Source organism: Salvelinus alpinus, chromosome 25 (genome assembly GCF_045679555.1).
Source record: "Salvelinus alpinus chromosome 25, SLU_Salpinus.1, whole genome shotgun sequence".
Lineage (NCBI taxonomy): Eukaryota > Metazoa > Chordata > Actinopteri > Salmoniformes > Salmonidae > Salvelinus > Salvelinus alpinus.
The window spans coordinates 31,116,648-31,133,323 of record NC_092110.1 but is presented as its reverse complement, the minus strand read 5'-3'; positions in this window follow the sequence as shown (position 1 = coordinate 31,133,323).

Below are 16,676 nucleotides of genomic sequence, written 5' to 3'. Positions count from 1 at the left end.
TGTTCAGTATTGAGTGTCATCAGGGGTCTATCTGTCAGCTACAGCTCCCACACTGTGAGATTCTCTCTGGTGAGTTACACACCACTCACAACTATCATCAAGATGACCAATACAATAGCCAAATGACAGTGGATGAGTAAGATATATTTGTTTTGCAGGAGAGGGTCTTGATATCCTGTCTGTGGCCCATGTTACTGGTGACAGTGTGGAGGTTTTACCACCACTGAGGGTGACTGACACACACGTAGTGGTGAACATCACAGACCTCTCCTTATGGGGCCTGGTCAGAATGTTTAGACCCTTCCTCTCCAATCATTTGGCCATCCTCAGTCAGTTCTGAATGTAATCGTCCTGCCATCAAATGTGCCCCTCAATGAGGTACAGACCAAATCCATGCGCTAACCAGAACATGTCTTGTCATGTATTTTAGAACGGTTGTGCTTACCTAAAGAAGTCTGCAAAAATAACGAAATGTTTATTTATTTTTTATACGTGGCCTTCCTTTAGGCAGGAAATGGCCTAATGGGGGCTGATGGAGATGAGGTGTGGGCAGGACGTGTCCTTCTGCAAGGTAAAACCATACAATTATATCATTTCACTCAGGCGGCAGTAGGTAAACTCCCATTACAAATAAATAAATGTGCAACTGAATGCCCAACTGAATATGGTTGAGGTATCTAATATCTGAATGAATCCCTGATTAATTGGGAAGGATGCATACTAGCAGGGTTTTGGACCTCAACGCCTGTATTTGAGCAGAGGGTCTCTAAAGGGTCTCTTAACCAACCACCATTCCGACCTTACTGTGGCCTTACAGTGTCTGTAATGTGAATTAGCTGGTGGTGCGATTGTGGAAGGGTTCAGCTGCTGCACCCCTAACGTAAATACTGGTCTGGCACAGCGTATATTCAGACCTAGGTCAAACACATATGTGAAATATTTGAGCTGTGCTTGATTTAGTTTGCGTAGGTAACTGTATTATACACAGTTGAATGTCTTTTTTAAACCCCCCCCCCCCCAACTTCCAGGTGCTGTGTTGATGGGAGGGGATCAGGCTGAGACCAATCAGATGATTTCAGCAGAAGATCTGCATTCTGTGAGGACTGATTTTGTAGATGGAGTGTCAGTACCTGTGCTCGAAAGTCTATTGGACAGACTTCTGCATTGGAAAGTCTGCAGTAAACTTGAAATGGAGAAAGGGAAGGTGATTCTTGAGAGGGCAGTGAAGGCACGTGAAGTCATTGACAAGCATGTCCAATAATGAAAACCCTTCTGGTTGGACTGGAACCCTTCTTTTGCCGAACGCTTGGTTTCCACTGAAACATATTGGAGTATGAGGCATTGATAAGCATGGCCAATGATGTATGTTTTCAATGATACAATTGGTCTGTAGTTTGCATATTGAGTGAAATCTATTGTCAATTCACCTTATTAACACTGCGTCCATTAATAATTTAACAATGTTCATTTTACAACGTTAAAATGTTCTAACGTGATAAGATGTTGAAACCAATTCAAAAACCTTTGTAAAGTGTGACCTGTAGATAAAACGAATGATTCACACCTACACATGATTTGGGATAGTGAGAAGAACAATGCAATCACATTGTCATTGTCATGTGTGCTGATATTAACTGACATGTCAATGTATTCTTTACCTGCACTAGCTGTCTATGTTAGAACATTAAGCTGTGAATAAGGCCTATCCCGTAGTCACATCATATTCTGTTTGACATGATAATCCCCTCCATGATTAGTTACGACGCGATTGATGTTTCATTAATTTTGATTTATTTATTTTTATTTCACCTTTATTTAACCAGGTAGGCTAGTTGAGAACAAGTTCTCATTTACAACTGCGACCTGGCCAAGATAAAGCAAAGCAGTGCGACACAAACAACAACAAAGAGTTACACATGGAATAAACAAACATACAGTCAATAATACAATAGAAATTGTATTATAGTATTTTAGTCAAATACAAAAATGAATTTATTTTTGTTAACATGATATGGTGCTTTATTTTAATTTGTATCAACGATATTTTCAATGATTAGATTGTCATCGATTGATCATCTCTTAATTAATTTCAGTAATTTTTTTTGTTCAAAACTACAATAAAGAGGATAAGATAAAACATTTCCTGAGGAGAAGCTTGAAAATAAGCTTGAAAATAAGCTTCAAATAAGCTTCAATAAGCTTGAAATAAGCCTATGAAAATAGGTGAAAAGAACATGGACATGTACAGGAGATGAATGCATGTAGGTTTACTGTACATCAGTCCAAACCTAACACAACTTTTTCTTCTTGTTGAATATCCTTTTATACAGATTATGCAACTCCACCCCCTGGTGTCCATCGTATGTTACTACTCCTCTATTAGGCTTGTTCCTTTCAATCTGTAGTATATATACATTGGTCTATAGACTACTCAACTGCAGTTCACTTGTTATCTCATCCGGTCATTGGATTAATCAATTAATACATTTTTTAAGGGGTCAAGCACTATTACGTGGAATTCCCCTATTGTTATAGGACTCCTAGTTTGGGGACCACGGATTTAGAATTGGCACTTGGAACTGGCTTAATCTAAACAAGTTAGCCATCTTTTTGAGGAACCAGTCAGCAACATTCCAGTGACCAATACCAGTCCATGTACCGGGGGTTGAAGACCACTGAATAAAGATAGCACTTCACTTGGAATTGGTGGCAGTTGGCACTCTACCTTTGTGAAGTGCAGTGATTTCTATCTGCTCCAGCCAGGGATGGGACGAAGCCTAGCTGTCTGTCAGGGTTAACCTACTACAGGTATTACAGGTGCAGCTCTGTTAATAACAGACTCTAACCCAAGAATAGAGACACTCATTAATAACATTTTACTGCAGCGGGCTAAATCAGGGCCACACAGAGTGTTTCTTGGTAGTCTTAAAGAAATCTAGCCTACCTGGTTACTTTGAAACAAAAGTATACACCTCACATGGTTATGGACTTAAAAACAAGAAGACAACTGTACTGTGTCAGATAAAGAGTTGAAATGTATTACATTTTGAGTTTGTATTCCAATATTACACTTTACAGACATCACAGAAGACTGAAATATAGAAACACCAGATTTTTGGCGTTTTTTCTATTTTTATTATGTTTGTTAATTATTTAAAATATTAATAACATTCCACCCATGAGGCCACTAAAGGGCGATTTGGTCATTTGACTGTTAATGAGAATGTCATTACAGCATTCTAACAAAGATGAGTTCGTTGAGTTAATTAGTTTAGTGTTAACACGCACGCACGCACGCACACACACACACACACACACACACACACACACACACACACACACACACACACACACACACACACACACACACACACACACACACACACACAGCCTATCCACTGTAGCCATCTGTAACACACCCTTATGTCTGCATCAACCCTGCAGGGTTGGAGGCCTGGCTCAGGTTCAAGTCATACTCGTGTTTTTCTCTCTGTTGTCTCGCGCTAAGTGAATGCGTTGTCCTGACATTTCTATCCAAACCTTTTTCTCTTCAGATTAGCACAACATGGCGGTGGCATTAAATCTAATCCCTTATGAAGGTCCTATGTACCAGGGGGATTTCAGGCCAGTTTGACAGGAGTTAATTAGATGACAGTGCAAGAACAGTAAAACGTATTATTACATCAAAATAAAAAAAATCGAATCACATTTTATTTGTCACATGCGCCGAATACAACACAGTACGCACTACCCTCTGTAGTGTCTTGTGGTCGAAGGCCGAGCAGTTGCCATACCTGGCTGTGATGCAACCAGTCAGGATGCTCTCGATGGTGCAGCTGTAGAAACTTTTGAGTATCCGAAGACCCATGCCAAATCTTTTCAGTCTCCTGAGGGGGAATAGGCATTGTCGTGCCCTCTTCATGACTGTCTTGGTGTGTTTGGACCATGGTAGTTTGTTGGTGATGTGGACACCAAGGAACTGGAAGCTCTCAGCCTGCTCCACCACAGGCCCGTCGATGAGAATGGGGACGTGCTCGATGGGAGGAGAACAAAAGAAAGCAGTTGAACTTGATAAGTCATCAAAAAGTCACACAAGTTGTTTGTTTGTCTAAACACAATCAATATGAAAGGTCAAAGGTCATCCTCCTGGTTCATTTTAGGGCCTGGCGTTTTTCCTTGTTCCATGGACTCTAGTCTAGTTCCTAGTTTTTCAGAGGATGGGAAAAATGATGATGCAATATGGACTGGGCTTTGTCTCATCTTAGGAATTATTCCTAGTAATTCTGCCTCGTCCTAGAATTCCCAGGGATTGTGGAAAAAATTCCCAAACTGACATAATGCCGTGAAACATGGGCTGTTGATAGTTATGTACAGGATAACACCTGACTTCACTGAAACATTTAGTCTGTTTGTCGAGTGACACCTCGTCCTCACTCGGTCTAAACCACACTATTATGTTAAGGGATGAGTGGTTAGGGCCTCTATAAAAGCCCTTAATGAGGATGTGATTTAGCTCTCTGCCCTTTTGACAGTTGCTTTCTTCACTGTGTTACACCCAAATGGGAGGCAATAGACAGAGAGAAAAGGATAGATAACTATTGGAGAGCTGTTGTGGTTACTTTCTCTCTATGTGTAGATGACAGTAATCAACCTGCTGAGTTTGGCTGTGGTACAACAGAAACTTAGCTAGGCTTGTTCCTACCTGCCCAGAGAGCCTATGCTGACTGGATCTAGTGTGTTCTCTCTCTCCTGCATCCCGCCCCTCTACCGACACACACACACACACACTCACACACTCACACATACACGCATGCAAACGAACAAGGAAGTACAAACATGCAGCTGTGATCAGGCCTCCAGTGTGTGTGTGTGTGTGTGTGGGGGGGGGGGGGGGGGGGGGGGGGTAATGGTATTGGGGGGGTACATTGTGGGACAGGGAACAACCAAAGTCCTCATCCTCTTTCACACCCTCTCAGTGAAATGAATAAGGACTGCTTCTGGCAACAACAACAGAAATGTCTCTCTCCTTGTCAGCTTCTGCTGCTGTTACCTTTCATTCCCCTCAGCCCAGACTCTGTGGCGTTGACTGACTGACTGACCAAAGTGTGATTCCCATTGAGAATTGTAGACCTGGGAATGGTTATCTTCTTGATTTGATTGGCATGTGAGCCCCGCAATGAAAGTGGATGTAAAGCAGAGGTAAAGTCTGTAAAGTTGCTTTGGAAGCAGGAAACATGTTAATTGCAGACATATTAGACTTCATTAATTGGTTCAACGTTGTTCAAACGTCTTATGTTTCAGCTGTAAACTAAACAAGCTTCAATGGTTCTTAAAATGGTTTCTGAGAAAACAGTCATTGAGTGAATCTGCATAGGACTCTCTCAAAGCAAAAGAGAAGTGTTGCAACACCTACACCAACAGTTAGAGATTGGAATCCCAGGCCAATCACAGTCAAAAGTAAGAGAATGACTTCCTCTAAGATAATTTCAGGTTTCATAACAAATACATGCACAGCACACACACACAAATGTATTTGACAAAATGTGATTGGTGTGAAAAAGAGGGCTGACCGGACGAGACAGGGTGAACGTGTTTGGTGGCCTCCCACGCTTACCTGACACAAATTTCCCCTAACACAAGCATTCCCTAACACAAACATTCCCTTACACAAACCTTCCTTTACAGAAACCTTCCCTAACACAAACATTCCTGAACACAAACCTTCCCGAACACAAACCTTCCCGAACACAAACTTCCCTAACACAAACCTTCCTGAACACAAACCTTCCCTAACACAAACGTTCCCTAACTCATACCTCACCTCAGTAAAGCATTTTTGTATTAATATATACAGTACGTATACAGTACCAGTCAAAAGTTTGGACACATCTACTCATTCAAGGGTTTTTCTTTATTTTTACTATTTTCTACATTGTAGAATAATAGTGAAGACCTCAAAACTATGAAATAACACATATGGAATCATGTAGTAACCAAAAAAGTGTTGAACAAATCAAAATATATTTTATATAATATAATATATTGATTTTATACACCTGTCAGCAACGGGTGTGGCTGAAATAGCCGAATCCACTCATTTGAAGGGGTGTCCACATAATTTTTTATGTATAGTGTATATATATTATTTTCTATATACTTTTCCGCCCATACCCTACCATCCCTAGCCTGATTGGGGTAAACTAACGGACAACAATACTTCTACTGCTACTTACAGCTATTTCGCTATCTTCGGTACATGTAGTTAAATAATTATAGATATATTCCTATTTTCCTCTTTCTTCAAGTGCTGGATTTTCACCCACAGCGGCCAATCCACCATTCATTGTGATTTTATTAACGCCAACCCTCCGGTGTCCACAGATTAACCCATCTTTCACAGTGTAACGCCATTTAGCAATTTCCTTTTGCAATACATCCCTCCATTTTACTATGATGTCTTACGAGAGTGTTGTGATATGTCCTATATCACCCTCTAACTGTTTGGATGCTTTGTCTTTCAAAGTTAATCTCACATGCTGAAAGTTGTTGTATGTAATATATAATAATTATACAGTAAATGCCATTTAGCTGACACTTTTATCCAAAGCGATTTACAGTCATGAATTTATATTTTTGAGTAGGACTAGGCACAGACAAGTCAAATACAAGTACTGCTGTAATAGCATACCAAACATACTTATGTTTATCCTACTACATTCTTATAAAAAAAAGGGTTCCACATAGGCTAACCCTTTTTGGTTCCAAATAGAACCATTTTGGGTTCCATGTAGAACCCTCTGTGGATAGGGTTCTACGTGGATAGGGTTCTACATGGATCTCAAAATGGTTCTACCTGCAACCAAAAATAGTTCTTCAAAGGGTTCTCCTATGGGAACAGCCAGAGATCCCTTTTAGGTTCTAGATAGCACCTTTTTTTCTAAGAGTGTAGTCCCTGAACAAACAATGTAATCCAAGTGTGGTGTGGACCGGCACTCTGAACCATAACGTTATAAAGTCTTGGTAAACGGCCCTTCCTACAGGATTCTGATCAACATAACCATCACAATATCATACTGGTCCTATGGGATCTGTGCCAGATTTGAGATGACTCCATAGAGGTTGGTAACGTCCTTTTAGTCAGTTGAGAGCCACGTTAGCTTCCACACAGGGTACAGTGAAGAGCTGGTCTGGGGTGGGTGATGATGGTGGCGGGGTTAGTATACAGGCCTGTCTCCCAGTATTTGCACTGTAAGCATAGAGAGCAGTGTGATAACATCTAAACCGAGCCTCAGCAAAACACCTCCTTAACTCATCCTGATCCATGTGCTCTGGCCTAGTCATCATGTTTGTATGCTGCAGCTCTCTGTGTTATGTCCCCCTGGCAAAACGTGCAGTCGTGTATGGGGATATTGTGCATAGATGACTAATATGGTTCACTTGAACAGCTTTTCCACCCTGTGTCTTATCTAATTCTACCTGCATGTGTTTCCACCCTGTGTTTTATCTAATTCTACCTACATGTGTTTCCACCCTGTGTTTTATCTAATTCTATGTGCATGTGTTTCCACCCTGTGTTTTATCTCATTCTATGTGCATGTGTTTCGTCCCTGTGTTTTATCTAATTCTATGTGCATGTGTTTCCACCTTGTGTCTTATCTAATTCTATGTGCATGTGTTTCGTCCCTGTGTTTTATCTAATTCTATGTGCATGTGTTTCCTCCCTGTGTTTTATCTAATTCTATGTGCATGTGTTTCCACCCTGTGTTTTATCTAATTCTATGTGCATGTGTTTCCACCCTGTGTTTTATCTAATTCTATGTGCATGTGTTTCCACCCTGTGTTTTATCTAATTCTATGTGCATGTGTTTCGTCCCTGTGTTTTATCTAATTCTATGTGCATGTGTTTCCACCCTGTGTTTTATCTAATTCTATGTGCATGTGTTTCCACCCTGTGTTTTATCTAATTCTACGTGCATGTGTTTCCACCCTGTGTTTTATCTAATTCTATATGCATGTGTTTCCACCCTGTGTTTTATCTAATTCTACCTGCATGTGTTTCGTCCCTGTGTTTTATCTAATTCTATGTGCATGTGTTTCGTCCCTGTGTTTTATCTAATTCTATGTGCATGTGTTTCCACCCTGTGTTTTATCTAATTCTATGTGCATGTGTTTCCACCCTGTGTTTTATCTAATTCTATGTGCATGTGTTTCCACCCTGTGTCTTATCTAATTCTACGTGCATGTGTTTCCACCCTGTGTTTTATCTAATTCTATGTGCATGTGTTTCCACCCTGTGTTTTATCTAATTCTATATGCATGTGTTTCCACCCTGTGTTTTATCTAATTCTATGTGCATGTGTTTCGTCCCTGTGTTTTATCTAATTCTATGTGCATGTGTTTCGTACCCTGTGTTTTATCTAATTCTATGTGCATGTGTTTCCACCCTGTGTTTTATCTAATTCTATGTGCATGTGTTTCCACCCTGTGTTTTATCTAATTCTATGTGCATGTGTTTCCACCCTGTGTCTTATCTAATTCTACGTGCATGTGTTTCCACCCTGTGTTTTATCTAATTCTATGTGCATGTGTTTCCTCCCTGTGTTTTATCTAATTCTACATGCATGTGTTTCCACCCTGTGTTTTATCTAATTCTATGTGCATGTGTTTCCACCATGTGTTTGATCTAATTCTATGTGCATGTGTTTCGTCCCTGTGTTTTATCTAATTCTATGTGCATGTGTTTCCTCCCTGTGTTTTATCTAATTCTATGTGCATGTGTTTCCACCCTGTGTTTTATCTAATTCTATGTGCATGTGTTTCCACCCTGTGTTTCATCTAATTCTATGTGCATGTGTTTCGTCCCTGTGTTTTATCTAATTCTATGTGCATGTGTTTCCACCCTGTGTTTTATCTAATTCTATGTGCATGTTTCGTCCCTGTGTTTTATCTAATTCTACATGCATGTGTTTCGTCCCTGTGTTTTATCTAATTCTACCTGCATGTGTTTCCACCCTGTGTCTTATCTAATTCTACCTGCATGTGTTTCCACCCTGTGTTTTATCTAATTCTACCTGCATGTGTTTCCACCCTGTGTTTTATCTAATTCTATGTGCATGTGTGTCGTCCCTGTGTTTTATCTAATTCTATGTGCATGTGTTTCCACCCTGTGTCTTATCTAATTCTACATGCATGTGTTTCCACCCTGTGTTTTATCTAATTCTACGTGCATGTGTTTCCTCCCTGTGTTTTATCTAATTCTATGTGCATGTGTTTCCACCCTGTGTTTTATCTAATTCTACGTGCATGTGTTTCCTCCCTGTGTTTTATCTAATTCTATGTGCATGTGTTTCCACCCTGTGTTTTATCTAATTCTATGTGCATGTGTTTCCACCCTGTGTTTTATCTAATTCTACATGCATGTGTTTCCACCCTGTGTTTTATCTAATTCTATGTGCATGTGTTTCCACCCTGTGTTTTATCTAATTCTATGTGCATGTGTTTCCACCCTGTGTTTTATCTAATTCTATGTGCATGTGTTTCCACCCTGTGTTTTATCTAATTCTACATGCATGTGTTTCCACCCTGTGTTTTATCTAATTCTACGTGCATGTGCTTGGCGTTCCTCTATGCCTTTCCTATCTATTATCGGCTACCCTCTCAGTCTTCAGGCTATTGGATACATACCATGTGCCATTATTTTTTGTGTGTGTTTGTCTTGAGAATAATGTATGATAACAAAAAAGTCATTTTTGGAAGAGGGTGTTTTAATTTGTCATCTTTACCTCACTTGACTGTTTCTTTGAGGACTACTGGTCTGATAGAAACCTTCAAATAGGCATACCGTTGCTTGGTTAAAATAGGATATAAAGGATACCTCTTCAAACAGTATCTCCTCCTCACCTCGAAAAACCCCCACTTCACCAGTACTTGCACTTGGAAATAGGCATTTTCTATGCCTGTGATATGTGATTGTCCCACTTAGCTATCTTCAGATGAATGCAGTAACTGTAAGTTGCTTTGGATAGAGCGTCTGCTAAATGACTAAAATGTACTATGTAAGAAACTCCATTAAATACTCATATTCATGTTTACTTAGTTTCATCAAGGTATTACAAGAAAAGTGACATCCACAATCATGTGCGCGGGACAACATAACATAATTCACTCATCACGGAATAAGGCTCAGCTGAGACATGCGCTAACAAGCCTGGAAAAGAGGATTCATTTGCATGTCGTTTTCATAAGATCCTGGTTAGTTGGAGAGTGCCTGGAGTGTAGAGCAGGCTGTTAGTACCAACTGTCAGGGATTCCAGGATGAACCAACGGAAAAGGGGATGTGAGAGTGAACAGGATAAGAGGCTTTGCCAGCACAAAACAGACATATTATTCCAAACCCACTAAATATATAGACAGTTTGGAACAGTTAGAGATCTGGTGATCACGAAGAGTTGCTAACCTGTTGGAAACCACAGACAAATGCTTGAGGAGCTGATGTTATTGCTGATTTCACAAAGACCACACTGAATTCCCTGACTGCGCTTTGTTGCTTAGACAGACTCAAGTCCAGACAATTCCCAATGAGACACTGAAAGCTTATAATCTTTGTCAATGCTTTATGTTTTAAACAAAACTATATGTTCCTAGTTGAAGCTTTGAATGGATTGTAAGTTATCCTCAGTATTTAGAGCTCTTTTAGAATGCATGGTAATATAATACAGAAATGAATATCAGGTTGATTATCTAGTGGTCATAAAACAAGTAATCAGACACAGATCTGGTGATTTTGATTTGGTCTGTATGTTCAACATACATTATGTATTGTAATCATATGAAACAGAAAAAGAGCCTTGTAGCTCACCACGTGTCTCTCTTCACCAAACGAGATGGCATCATACATCCTGATGGTTCAGTTGTTTTGCTCAAAGCATGCTTTATCAAAGCTTGCCAAGACTTAGTCCTTAGAAACAATTTGACAGTCTTCAAAAAAAGAACCAACCAGTTGAAGGCTCTCTATCAGTTCCTGGTTATAGCCTAGTGACTAGTCGTACTATACTAAGCAATATTCAGGGAGACGTGAGTTGTATCTCACCACTCAGGGCCCAAGTTCTAATGAAAGCATTGTGTCTGATGCTCAACGGAATTTAGGCTAAGATATGTCATCGAAATCATTCTTCATTGGTGTTGGAAACAGTAGGGTAATAGTCGGATTCTATATTTCAAATATAATGTCTCAAGGTAAGATCACCTTATGGGTAACCATACTCTCTTGAAGAGTCCTATAGGTTGATCCCATGGGTTTGTCCTGCCTATTTGCTGCATACGTACTTCCAGTCTAGTCTACATGCTATACTACTTAGTCAACACCCAGTGTAATTCCGGCCTAATCTCCAGACCTGGCTGCATGGCGGGTACTCCCAACTCCCTCCCTGCCTGTATCCCTACCCTCTGGCTCTGCATGTCCCGAGTGCAAACAAAAACACGTCTTCCAGGAGAAGCAGGCCAGGTGCCCTTCCAACGGGATATATCAACAATAAAACAGGACGTGTGTGTGCTTGTGGGTGTTGGTGTGTGGGTGTGTGTGTGCATGTGTGTGTGGTGGGGCGGGGGGGGGTGCCTCTATCAGCACGTTGGGATAAACTTTGCATCTTGCTGATAGCATCTCCAAAGCTCCTCAGATTAAGAAGAACTGCTGTTTATTTCCCCCCTGTGTGTCTCTTTTTAATTTGATCTGCGTTAAAGCTGGGTATTAAAGATTAGTGGTCCATGTAAATAGGGCTCTCCTCTGTATACCAACCCTACCTTGTCACAATGCAACTGATTGGCTCAAACGCATTAAGAATGAAAGAAATTCCACGAATTAACTTTTAACAAGGCCCACCTGTTTTATTTTTTATTTTATTTTTATTTTTATTTTTTTTACCCCCTTTTCTCCCCAATTTTCGTGGTATCCAATCACTAGTAATTACTATCTTGTCTCATCGCTACAACTCCCGTACGGGCTCGGGAGAGACGAAGGTCGAAAGTCATGCGTCCTCCGAAGCACAACCCAACCAAGCCGCACTGCTTCTTAACACAGCGCGCCTCCAACCCGGAAGCCAGCCGCACCAATGTGTCGGAGGAAACACCGTGCACCCGCCCCTCTTGGTTAGCGTGCACTGCGCCCGGCCTGCCACAGGAGTCGCTGGAGCGCGATGAGACAAGGATATCCCTACCGGCCAAACCCTCCCTAACCCGGACGACGCTAGGCCAATTGTGCGTCGCCTCACGGACCCCCCGGTCGCGGCCGGCTACGACAGAGCCTGGGCGCGAACCCAGAGACGCTGGTGGCAGAGCGTCTCTGGCGCAGTGCCCTAGACCACTGCGCCACCCGGGAGGCCCAAGGCCCACCTGTTAATTGAAATGCATTCCAGGTGACTACCTCATGATGATGGTTGAGAGAATGCTAAGATTGTGCAAAGCTGTCATCAAGGCAAAGGGTGCTACTTAGAAGAATCTAAAATCTAAAATATATTTTGATTTTGTTTAACACTTTTTTGGTTACTACATGATTCCATATGTGGTATTTCATGGTTTTCATGTCCTCACTATTATTCTACAATGTAGTAAAAATAAAGAAAAACTCTTGAATGAGTAGGTGTCCAAACTTTTGACTGGTACTGTATGTTTAAGCAATAAAGCCAGAGGAGGTGTGGTATATGGCCAATATACCACGTCAAGGGCTGATCAAAGCAATGCGGAGTGCTAGGACACAGCCCTTAGCCGTGGTATATTGGCCATATATCACAAACTCCCGAGATACCTTATTGCTATTATACACTGGTTACCAACCTAATTAGAGCAGTAAAGATTTTTTTTGTCATACCCATGGTATACGGTCTGATATACCACGACTTTTAGCCAATCAGCATTCAGCGCTCGAACCACCCAATTTATAATGACATTTACATTGTTTACAAACATTGGACTAAAACAAGCTTATATTTTGGGTTCTGATGGGGTACAACAATTGAACTAGGCTCCTGTGGCATTTATCCATAGCCTATTATACTATGCTAAGCATTCTAAGCTGTGGGAGGATCTCCTCCTACAACTTTGTGAAAATTTTCTTATTTTAGGCTCAAAAGAAGTGTATCATTCTCTTACATCAGACTGGCCACTTTATATTCCACGTGTTTTGTCTTTTGTACCCATAATGCTCATTGACTTGACATTCCAAAGTATTATTAAATAAAGCCCTGAGTGATTACTTCTACCAGGTTTCATTGAGTAGGCCAAAGAAACGGAATGCTGTTTACATTTGCTAAATCAAAAATATCACTATTGCTTCATCCTGCCAATGCTACTATGACCTCACTGAAGACAATAGTTTAAACAATTCTAACTGTCATTATTGCGTCATAATTTATCCCATGATGACGTCACTCCCGCACCCCGCCATCCATATGAAAAGTCATTCATAGTCTTATCTATCAATCAAAATGGCCAGAAGACGCAGACGATCCAAGCCGCGCTGTCCGCAGGCGCCGCCGCCGCCCTAGGGCCCGGCGTCGTAGGAGAGGAGGCCGCAGGAGGCGCTAGACTGGCCGGGTAACATACCTGACCTAACTGCCCCGTTCCGGTTCTCCCGACCGACCCCTGGTAGTGTTAAAGTCTGCCTAAATAAAAGATGGGCTTTCAACTAAAACTGTTATGACTTTGACTTTTTATTATTAGATGTTTTATAAGAGTTTTAGGCAGTTGAGTTAATAAATAAGTAGATAATAGTATCTGTTAGGGACATACAGTACATATACAATTTAAAAACGGAATAATTGTATGCCTATCTATTCCTAACAAATACATAAATACATTAAAACAATGTTATATTTAAAACATTGACTGACACATTCAATCATCAACAGTCAAGTCAGATGGATTGCAGCATAATGATTTAGTTTGCGCTCATTTACAGTATAGGTCCATCATTTCTTGATCCAACGGCTGATCCAACGGTCCAACCATTATAGGCAAATCACTATAGCTATAACATTGCACATTGACAGACAACTAAGGAAGAGCATAGACACGGGAATATAAATTAAATAGGCTATTAGTTGATAGAGGATAATTTCAAGATCCAACTATTATAAATGGTAAATCATCTATATTCTAATACAGTGAGCCTCTCAGCTGCTTTTACAGATGAGGCCTAAATGACATACATTACAGAAAATACAGACATCAATATAAATACAAAAGGGCGTCGCCCTCTTACATGCCACTGCCCACTTTATATTCTGCTGTGTTTTGTATATTTGTTTATTTTCCCGGTTTTGTTTTTGGAATGGCACGTTTACTGTGGCAGATTCAGCTGTGTTAATGACAACGTTTATAGGCCCATTTTGAATCTGTAGAATGACTGCTACCATAACCAATTGACTGAACATTCCAAATGACCATGGTAATTATGCATCACAATAGTTGTTATATTTATTTCTATGGTGAAGGGCCTTCTAAGGTCTAGGACAAGCCAGTCATTTTTGCAACCAAATTATTTTCCTGTGCCCGGTCACACACAGACTTTTATGGTCACACAAAGTGCAACAGGTGTATTCAAAATGAGTAGCCTAATTATTATTTACATTTTGCATTTGCAAACAAATATTTTTACTGTGCCTGGTCGCACACAGACTTGTATGGTCACACAAAGTGCAACAGGTGTATTCCAAATGAGTACACTAATAATTATTTCATGGCCCCAGTTGCATTTGCAAAAAAAAATAATCTGTATGAAATCAATAATAAGCATATAGTGTGAAAGTGAGCAAAATAACCATAGATAGGAAGTTGGCAATGGCTTTTACTAGGCAAAAATACATTGTATTTCTATGGTTGCAGTCCTCAAAGATGGTATTGATTTGAATCAAATGAATCAGATCCAGTGATTTACCGCCCATAGTAGGCCTAAGTTATATTCTTCAAGAATAAATGAGTGAATATTATTAATTTATAAATCCCTAAATTGCAGCTATGTAGCAACTAATGATTCTAGTTTATGCAAAGCACATACAAATTAGAATTGCTGGCAATCATGTTGCTTGTCTTATATTTTACATGTTTGTTCTTTAACAGACAGTCTTATCCAGAGCGACTTACAGGAGATAAGTGCCTTGCTCAAGGCAGATGTTTCAGCCTAGCTCAGTGCTTTAAGTGGTTATGGTGCAAGCCAGCAGAAAATAGGAGCATTGCACCGTGATTGGCTCAGTGTTCTGTCACTCATGGGGACACTACGTCATCGCCAAGTTGAAGTCCTTAGTAAGGGTAGACATCCAACATGTCAGCCCTTTGGGTCCTGCATAGAGTTATACTACAAGTGCCCTTCCAAGAAGTCTCAAGGTCATTGGCCACAGATAAAATGACTCAAATCACGTTATATGTAAAGTAGCTTTGAAATGACTGATCAGTCATCATCATGAATCAAGTGAACAATATACTGGGAAATCCTTTTTAATCCTTGTCATATGAAGAGAAATAATGAAGAGAAATTATAGATAAAACCTATCGGTGTTCGTCGGCCATTGGTCATAAACATTACACAACAAATTGGAAATCGCAAATTCAACAATGAGTGGTTTGGATAGAATCGGTGACAGTGGCTAACTGCGTGCATTGCAACTGGGAAGTCGGGAATAAACGAGCTCAAAATACGTTTTGAACGGTCATCCAACTTGGAATTGTAAATCCTTTCTCTTTCTTTGATGATAAAATTTGCCCACGAAGGACCGCTGCGCCAACTTCCTGTTCAAGTGAGCACATCACAACAAGGTGAGTCCAAAAATGTCTTATATGCTGCTACATAAATTAATGCAATATGCCAGGGAGACATGTATACAGTAGCTAAGAAAGTAATACTGAGTGTATGTTGTATGTAGTAAGCTGTTAGTAGCCCATGTGCCTCACCCTAATAATTTGGTCTATTTACACCTCTTAATTTTGCCTAATGTTACTGTTCTGACTCGGTGGTGCACATGGAGTCAATAACCTGTTTTTGAAAAATGTCATAATCTAATATTATAAGAGCTTTCATTGTCTGCTTATATGCCTCCTTTATTTATCTAACGGTTCTGACTTGGTGTACAGGGAAAATACTTTAAGAGCAGCCCATGTTCTGCATTCTGTCGCTGTACATTTCAAAAGTGCTGAACACATAGTTATATTGACTACGTCCGTTTTAGCTCGCTCATTAATGTCATAATCGAAATTACAGAATGCCTCTTATCCGCTCATCATTCCCTTACGCCAATGTTTGTACATCTCAATTGTCAGTAGAAACCACATTTGTTTAAGCAAGTCAGCCACATCAGCTATGTGTTTTAAAAAGGCAGTAATCGAGGCAGTAATCGAGGCAGTAATCAAATTAATTGTTTCGCTGCCAGACAAGGCTCCGCTGATAGCCAGGAGTAGCAGTGGTATAGTGCAATTCATGTATTGTTTAGTGTTGTGTTGTGTAGTGGCTTTGCTGGCATGCGTCCCACTTTTTTTTGTTTTGCCCCACCAAGGTTTACATGCTAAAATCGCCACTGTCTAGAACTACACAATTACTAAACATTTACTTACTAGGAAATATAATAAACCATAAAAATAAAAAAAATGTTTGCCCCACCAAGATTTACATGCCAAAGTCGCCACTAAGTGTG